General features: G+C 43.4%; 1 long non-coding RNA gene across 1 annotated transcript; it reads right to left on the bottom strand.

Moving 5' to 3' along the window:
• Positions 1-667: 667 nt before the first annotated feature.
• On the bottom strand, positions 668-7,048 carry LOC133540407 (uncharacterized). Its single transcript, XR_009803627.1, has 2 exons — positions 2,633-7,048; positions 668-2,445 (listed from the first exon to the last, which is right to left on the bottom strand). It is a non-coding gene; the product is annotated as an uncharacterized LOC133540407 (long non-coding RNA).

Genomic DNA, 7,048 nt, shown 5'->3' with positions numbered 1-7,048 from the left:
AGAAGCAAAGTAAAAAAAAATGTATTCAAACAAGTGAAGACAAGTCTTTAAAATATTTTCTTGGATTTTCAAATTCTATTTGAGTTTTGTTTCTCTTAGAATTAAAAATGTCCAGCAAAGCGAGACCAGCTTGCTAGTAAATAAATACAATTATAAAAATAGAGGCAGCTCACTGGTAAGTGCTGCTATTTGAGCTATTTTTAGAACAGGCCAGCGGGCGAATCATCTGGTCCTTACGGGCGACCTGGTGCCCGCGGGCACCGCCTGGTTTATGTTTTATAGTTTCATTTTTTTTTCTCAGCGCTCTCAAGTCCTGACGTCTTATTTGCTCTCCATGTTGCATAATCCCCCCCTTGAGCCGCCGCCACTCCGCTAGATTACGGGAAAACGTTGTCAGGTCCTGTTAGTGCTTCCAGTGTTATGAAAGACAAGCTTCTTGACCCGGGGTTCTGTCCTCCGGGGTTCTGTCCTCCGCTGTCCTGCTTTGAGAAAGCAAAACAGCTTCCAGCGATTCTTTGTGACAATTCAACTGCTTTTTGTTTACCGACTGTCTGCCAATAATGTGAAGTGAACCTCAGTGGGGGGTCACTGGCCCCTAAGTGGCTTTGAGAAAAAACAGCATGTTTAACTGACATGTTGAAAACAAAAAATACTGCATAAGAAAAGATATTGGAAAATGTTTATTTGCTAGCAAAGTACAACTGGAGTGCTGATAGAAAACATGGTTATAAAAATAAACTCACTTATTGAACACACACACGCCAATAAAAACATATTACGTTCAATTCTGGCTGGAAAAGACACAGGAAAGTTGCTAAATAGTGAAAGAAATAAAAGAAATGTGATTTTCTTGAACATTTCCTGGCAGTATTTTCAAAGAGTGGCTCAGGGATTCTGGCCTCGGAGGATTTATTTAAAAAAAGGATTTTCTGCAGTAGTTTGTTTTTTTCCGCCATACTGGGGCGGTATAGCTCGGTTGGTAGAGTGGCCGTGCCAGCAACTTGACGGTTGCAGGTTCGATTCCCGCATCCGCCATCCTAGTCACTGCCGTTGTATCCTTGGGCAAGACACTTTACCCACCTGCTCCCAGTGCCACCCACACTGGTTTAAATGTAACTTAGATATTGGGTTTCACTATGTAAAGCACTTTTAGTCACTAGAGAAAAGCGCTATATAAATATAATTCACTTCACTTCACACTACCGGAGAACTACAAGTGAAAAAGTCTGCACCGTCCGTCCATTTTTCTACCGATTGTCCCGTTGGGGGTCGTATAAGGGGGGGTGGGGGGGGGTCCTGAGCCTATCTCGGCTACAATCAAGCGGAAGGCGGCGTACACCCTGGACAAGTCGCCACCTCATCACAGGGCCAACACAGATAGACAGACAACATTCACACACTACAGTGCATTTAGTGTTGCCAATCCTCCATCCATCCATCCATTTTCTACCGATCGTCCCATCTGGGGTCGCCGGGGTGCTGGAGCCTATCTCGAATACAATCGGGCAGAAGGCGTCATACACCCTGGACAAGTCGCCACCTCATCACAGATAGCAGACAACATTCACACACTAGGGCCCGTTTAGTGTTGCCAATCCTCCATCCATCCATCCATCCATTTTCTACCGATTGTCCCGTTTTTGGTCGCCGGGGTGCTGGAGCCTGTCTCGGCTGCATTGGGGCGGAAGGCGGTGTACACCCTGGACAAGTCGCCACCTCATCACAGATAGCAGACAACATTCACACACTAGGGCCCGTTTAGTGTTTCCAATCAACCTATCCGTAGTGGATAATATTTAAACCATCCATCCATTTTCTACCGCTTATTCCCTTCGGGGTCGCTGGTGCCTATCTCAGCTACAATCAAGCGGAAGGCGGCGTACACCCTGGACAAGTCGCCACCTCATCACAGGGCCAACACAGATAGACAGACAACATTCACACACTACGGTGCATTTAGTGTTGCCAATCCTCCATCCATCCATCCATTTCTACCGATTGTCCCGTTTGGGGTTGCGGGGGTGCTGGTGCCTATCTCAGCTACAATCAAGCGGAAGGCCGCGTACACTCTGGACAAGTCGCCACCTCATCACAGATAGCAGACAACATTCACACACTAGGGCCCATTTAGTGTTGCCAATCCTCCATCCATCCATCCATTTTCTACCGATTGTCCCGTTTGGGGTCGCGGGGGTGCTGGAGCTTATCTCGGCTGCATTCGGACGGAAGGTGGCGTACACCCTGGACAAGTCGCCACCCCATCACAGGGCCAACACAGATAGACAGACAACATTCACACACTACGGTGCATTTAGTGTTGCCAATCCTCCATCCATCCGTCCATCCATTTTCTACCGATTGTCCCGTTTGGGGTCGCGGGGGTGCTGGAGCCTATCTCAGCTACAATCAAGTGGAAGGCGGTGTACACCCTGGACAAGTCGCCACCTCATCACAGATAGACAGACAACATACACACACTACTGTTCATTTAGTGTTGCCAATCAACCTATCCGTAATGGATAATATTTAAACCATCCATCCATTTTCTACCGCTTATTCCCTTCGGGGGCGCTGGCGCCTATCTCAGCTACAATCAAGCGGAAGGCGGTGTACACCCTGGACAAGTCGCCACCTCATCACAGGGCCAACACAGATAGACAGACAACATTCACACACTACGGTGCATTTAGTGTTGCCAATCCATCCATCCATCCATCCATTTTCTACCGATTGTCCCGTTTGGGGTCGCCAGGGTGCTGGAGCTTATCGGCTGCATTCGGACGGAAGGCGGCGTACACCCTGGACAAGTCGCCACCTCATCACAGATAGCAGACAACATTCACACACTACGGTGCATTTAGTGTTGCCAATCCATCCATCCATCCATCCATTTTCTACCGATTGTCCCGTTTGGGGTTGCGGGGGTGCTGGTGCCTATCTCAGCTACAATCAAGCGGAAGGCGGTGTACACCATGGACAAGTCGCCACCTCATCACAGATAGCAGACAACATTCACACACTAGGGCCCGTTTAGTGTTGCCAATCAACCTATCCGTAATGGATGATATCAAGCGGAAGGCGGTGTACACCCTGGACAAGTCATACCAGGGCAAAATACACATTAAGCTTTTCAATCCGGCCCGACGGACGTTGTAAATGATTTTTTTGTAGATGTTTACCATCCAAACTGTAGCCGCCATTAACACGTGCAGTTCTTGTTTTCAAATGACTTTGAACTATAGAAAGTTTTTCAATGGTTGAAATCTGCACTTTTGAGTCTTAAAGGAGTTTTTTTTAATGGTAAACTACATTTTCAGAATAATTATTTCCAAGTTATCACAAAACTTTGTGTTTCAATGAGTTCCCGGCTAGCAGACAAAATCTGTCTGTGATCTTGCCAAGCAAAAGTCTTGTAAAACTCCTCTGTGTAGGATGGGAAGCGACATGAAGGTGTTGGTTTCTTTCATGTATCCTAATCCTCAGGAGGATTTTGTCTTGGCCCGAGATTTACAAAGCATGGAGGATGTTAGGCCTGCCACTGACAGTTTGTTTGTGTTTTAGTTGTTCCTCTATGTGTGTTTAGTATTTCCTGTTTTTAGTTTCCCTGTGTGCTGTTTTCCCCTCAGATGCGACTGATTGGCACCTGGCCACACCTGGTGTCAATCAGCCCGCTTGTATTTGAGTCTGTATTTGTACTCCAGTCAGTTGCTGGATTATTGTTTTGTCGATGTCGCTCCTGTCGTGTTGTGCCGTGTCTTGTATTTTGTTTTTGCTAGCTTCCATGTTAAGCTCCTTTTATTTTCTAGCTCCCATGCTAGCTCCCTTAGTTTGTTATCCGCCTCGTGCGCACTTTTGGTTGTACCCCCTTGGTTTGTTCTTGTAGTAATATTTTAATTCAATCATGTTTTCCTGTTCAATGCCTGCCTCCGTCTCTGCATCTTGGGGTTTGTCACTGTGTTTTAGTTTTTCCTCTGTGTGTGTTTAGTATTTCCTGATTTTAGTTTCCCTGTGTGCTGTTTTCACCTCAGATACAGCTGATTGGCACCTGGCCACACCTGGTGTCAATCAGCCCGCTTCTATTTGAGTCTGTATTTGTCCTCCAGTCAGTTGCTGGATTATCGTTTTGTCGATGTCGCTCCTGTTGTGTCGTGCCGTGTCTTGTATTTGCAGCGTAGCGGTAAGCTATACCTGTTCGATGTTTGTAGCGTACTGTTCTTTGTTCCCTGCTTCCAGTTTGTTTTGTACTAAACGTTACGATTTCTGTTTTCCTGCTCGCTGCCCGCTAGCTTCCTCGCTGGACCCTTTTTGTTTTTGCTAACTTCCATGTTAAGCTCCTTTTATTTTCTAGCTCCCATGCTAGCTCCCTTAGTTTGTTACCCGCCTTGTGCGCACTTTTGGTTGTACCCCTTTGGTTTGTTGTTTTTGTAATATTTTAATTAAATCATGTTTTCCTGTTCAATGCCTGCCTCTGTTTCTGCATCTTGGGGTTTGTTACCAAATAACTCTTGACAGAGGAAGCAGGACCCGACCCCCCTAATGGCACCTTTTCTTTGAACTGTTTTGTGACCAAAGGCTGCGGCTGTTTACAACCCCCTTCCTTTAGAAACAGCTGTTGCCATGTCATCAGAAAAAGTCTAAACTCATAGAGTTTAGACTCTTGCCCTCAGGATGTAGGTACGCCCCTTTTTTACTGTTGTACCTTGTTTTTCCTGTTGAACCTGGTTTTTAATGACTACTACTGCAAACCAAATTGCCTCTCGGGGACAATAAAGATTTTCCAAGGTCTAAGTCTTACAGAGGAGGCGCACAATCTTTCGTCAGAGCGTGGTGAGACCGTACCAGGGTACAGGTCTACGCGTTTCTCCTCATTGAGCCAAATTTTATTCTGTCTCTGTTGAATTCCTTGCTTCTTGTCTTGTTTAATAGATGTCAACCTGACATACGTTGTTTTCAGAGCAGCCAGCCTGAAACGCCCGTGTTAGAAACGGATGAGAAAGCAGATTTTTACAACAAAGTTCAGCATAAAAGTGATAATATATCATATTGTAGGTGTTTATTGCACTTTGCATTCATGTTTTGCTGTTTGTTACATTTGTGTTGTGTTTTACTTCGTTGCAAAATATACAAAACTATGGAGGAGCTGGTCTGAGAAGTGAAAGAGGAGCGATGTTCATCTGTTGTTAATATTCAGTTTTTTATAGTGCATAGTTAATATTGAAAATCCCACTTTTTCTTGATTTTCATGTACATTTTGGGTGTCCCATTCAGTAAAAAAAACCTGTAAAATTCCATTCGGTTTATTTGAGGTGGTCTGTCATAACGTTTTTAGAATTCAATCAGACATTGTGACTTTTGGTATTAGTGTTCCTGAAAAAAAGGGACCCAAACATACATATTTTTACAGCTAAATGTGTGCATATCATTTATACACACATAATTTTTTTCCCCAGGGACCTCTTCTTTGAACTTTTTTACGACCTTTTCTTTGTACCGACATTTTCTTTGAGCTGTTTGTAATGAAAGGCGACGGCTGTTTACGACCCCCCGTCCCTTAGAAAGAGTTGTTGCCATGGAATCCGGGAAAGTCCAAATAAAAGAGGAGGCGTTCGATCTTTCCCCCCAGCATGGTGAGACCGTATAAAGAGTGCAGTCCAGACGTCTCTCCTCAAAGGAGCCAAATTGAATTCTGTCTCTGTTTAATTCCTTGCTTCTCGTCTTGTTTAATAGACAGTAATTTTGCCTATTATTCATCATCCTTATGTAATTGATTGATTGATTGATACTTTTATTAGTAGAATGCACAGTTCAGTACATATTCCATACAATTGACCACTAAATGGTAACACCCCAATAAGTTTTTCAACTTGTTTAAGTCGGGGTCAAGTTAATCAATTCATGTAAGACAAGAACAAATGTGTTTTTCTTTTTTTACACATTCTTACTGGTAAATAAACGCTCGCAAAGGTCAACTACCAACAAAGCCAGTTGGAGTCGCTCTATTCCGCCTACAAAGCACTTTAAAAACCACTATTTTTTAATATGCACGCTGTACTGTACACAATTGTCACGTTCATAATAACATGTCACATTTACGTGTTTTGCTCATTTTAAGCACTACGCTACCAATCATGGCAGACAACAAACATAATGAAACAATCACTTACTGGACAATGTCGGCTCTCACTGGGATGCAGACCGATGGGATGTTTGTATATTTGGTTTAGATGAAGAATTATTCATGATCCTAACGCAAGTTTTAAAAAAACTGAAAGAATAATTTTTCGTGTCTTTCTTGCCATCTCCAGGTCTGAGTTGAACGTCAAAGTTGACCAACTTAGCGGTTTATGTCCACAATCGATTGTCAATATAGCAGCTTATGCTAGTCAGCTGCTATAGTTCCTCAGCGTTAGCGCTTAAAATACCAATATTGCTAATACTTGGTTAATATTTATGTTATGGAGTATTGTTGGCGCTCTTTGGGTGTTTTTTTAGCGGCCTTTAAAGGACACAATAATGACATCACGACTCCCATCGTTATCTAACTTTTATTTTATGTTTATATATGACTTAGAATGCATTAGAAAGGGAAAACATGCGTGTTCTTATTGTCTTCAAATCATTTTTGAATACAACTTTTCCTATTGTACAACATTTTTCTGCCCCTAAGTACAATTAAGAACGCAACATTTATATGCACGCAATACGAGGGCACGTTTCTTTGACTCCCTGGACTATTTTCAGCCTTATTTGACTCAGAATGGTCCAATTTCAATGGAACATTTTTAGTTTCTTTGTCAGAACGAAAAAAGAACGAGTAGATTTTGTTAAAAACAAAGAAAAAAAAGATGAAGTACTTTATTGATGCACATTATTTCCAGGCCAGGAGTTTGATCCACAGTCGGTTCACCTGACACATGAAACGTGACGAAATCGGCGGGGTGCACTTTCCACTTTAGCTGCCAGATGGGAGTAGAGTGTTGAATATCTTGAAGTGTGTTTCAGGTATCAGGTGCATTGCAAAATGACTAACCATCCCCCCCCCCCCCTC

This window comes from Nerophis ophidion, linkage group LG22, assembly GCF_033978795.1.
Source record: "Nerophis ophidion isolate RoL-2023_Sa linkage group LG22, RoL_Noph_v1.0, whole genome shotgun sequence".
NCBI lineage: Eukaryota > Metazoa > Chordata > Actinopteri > Syngnathiformes > Syngnathidae > Nerophis > Nerophis ophidion.
This window is presented reverse-complemented; position numbering and strand designations above follow the sequence as displayed.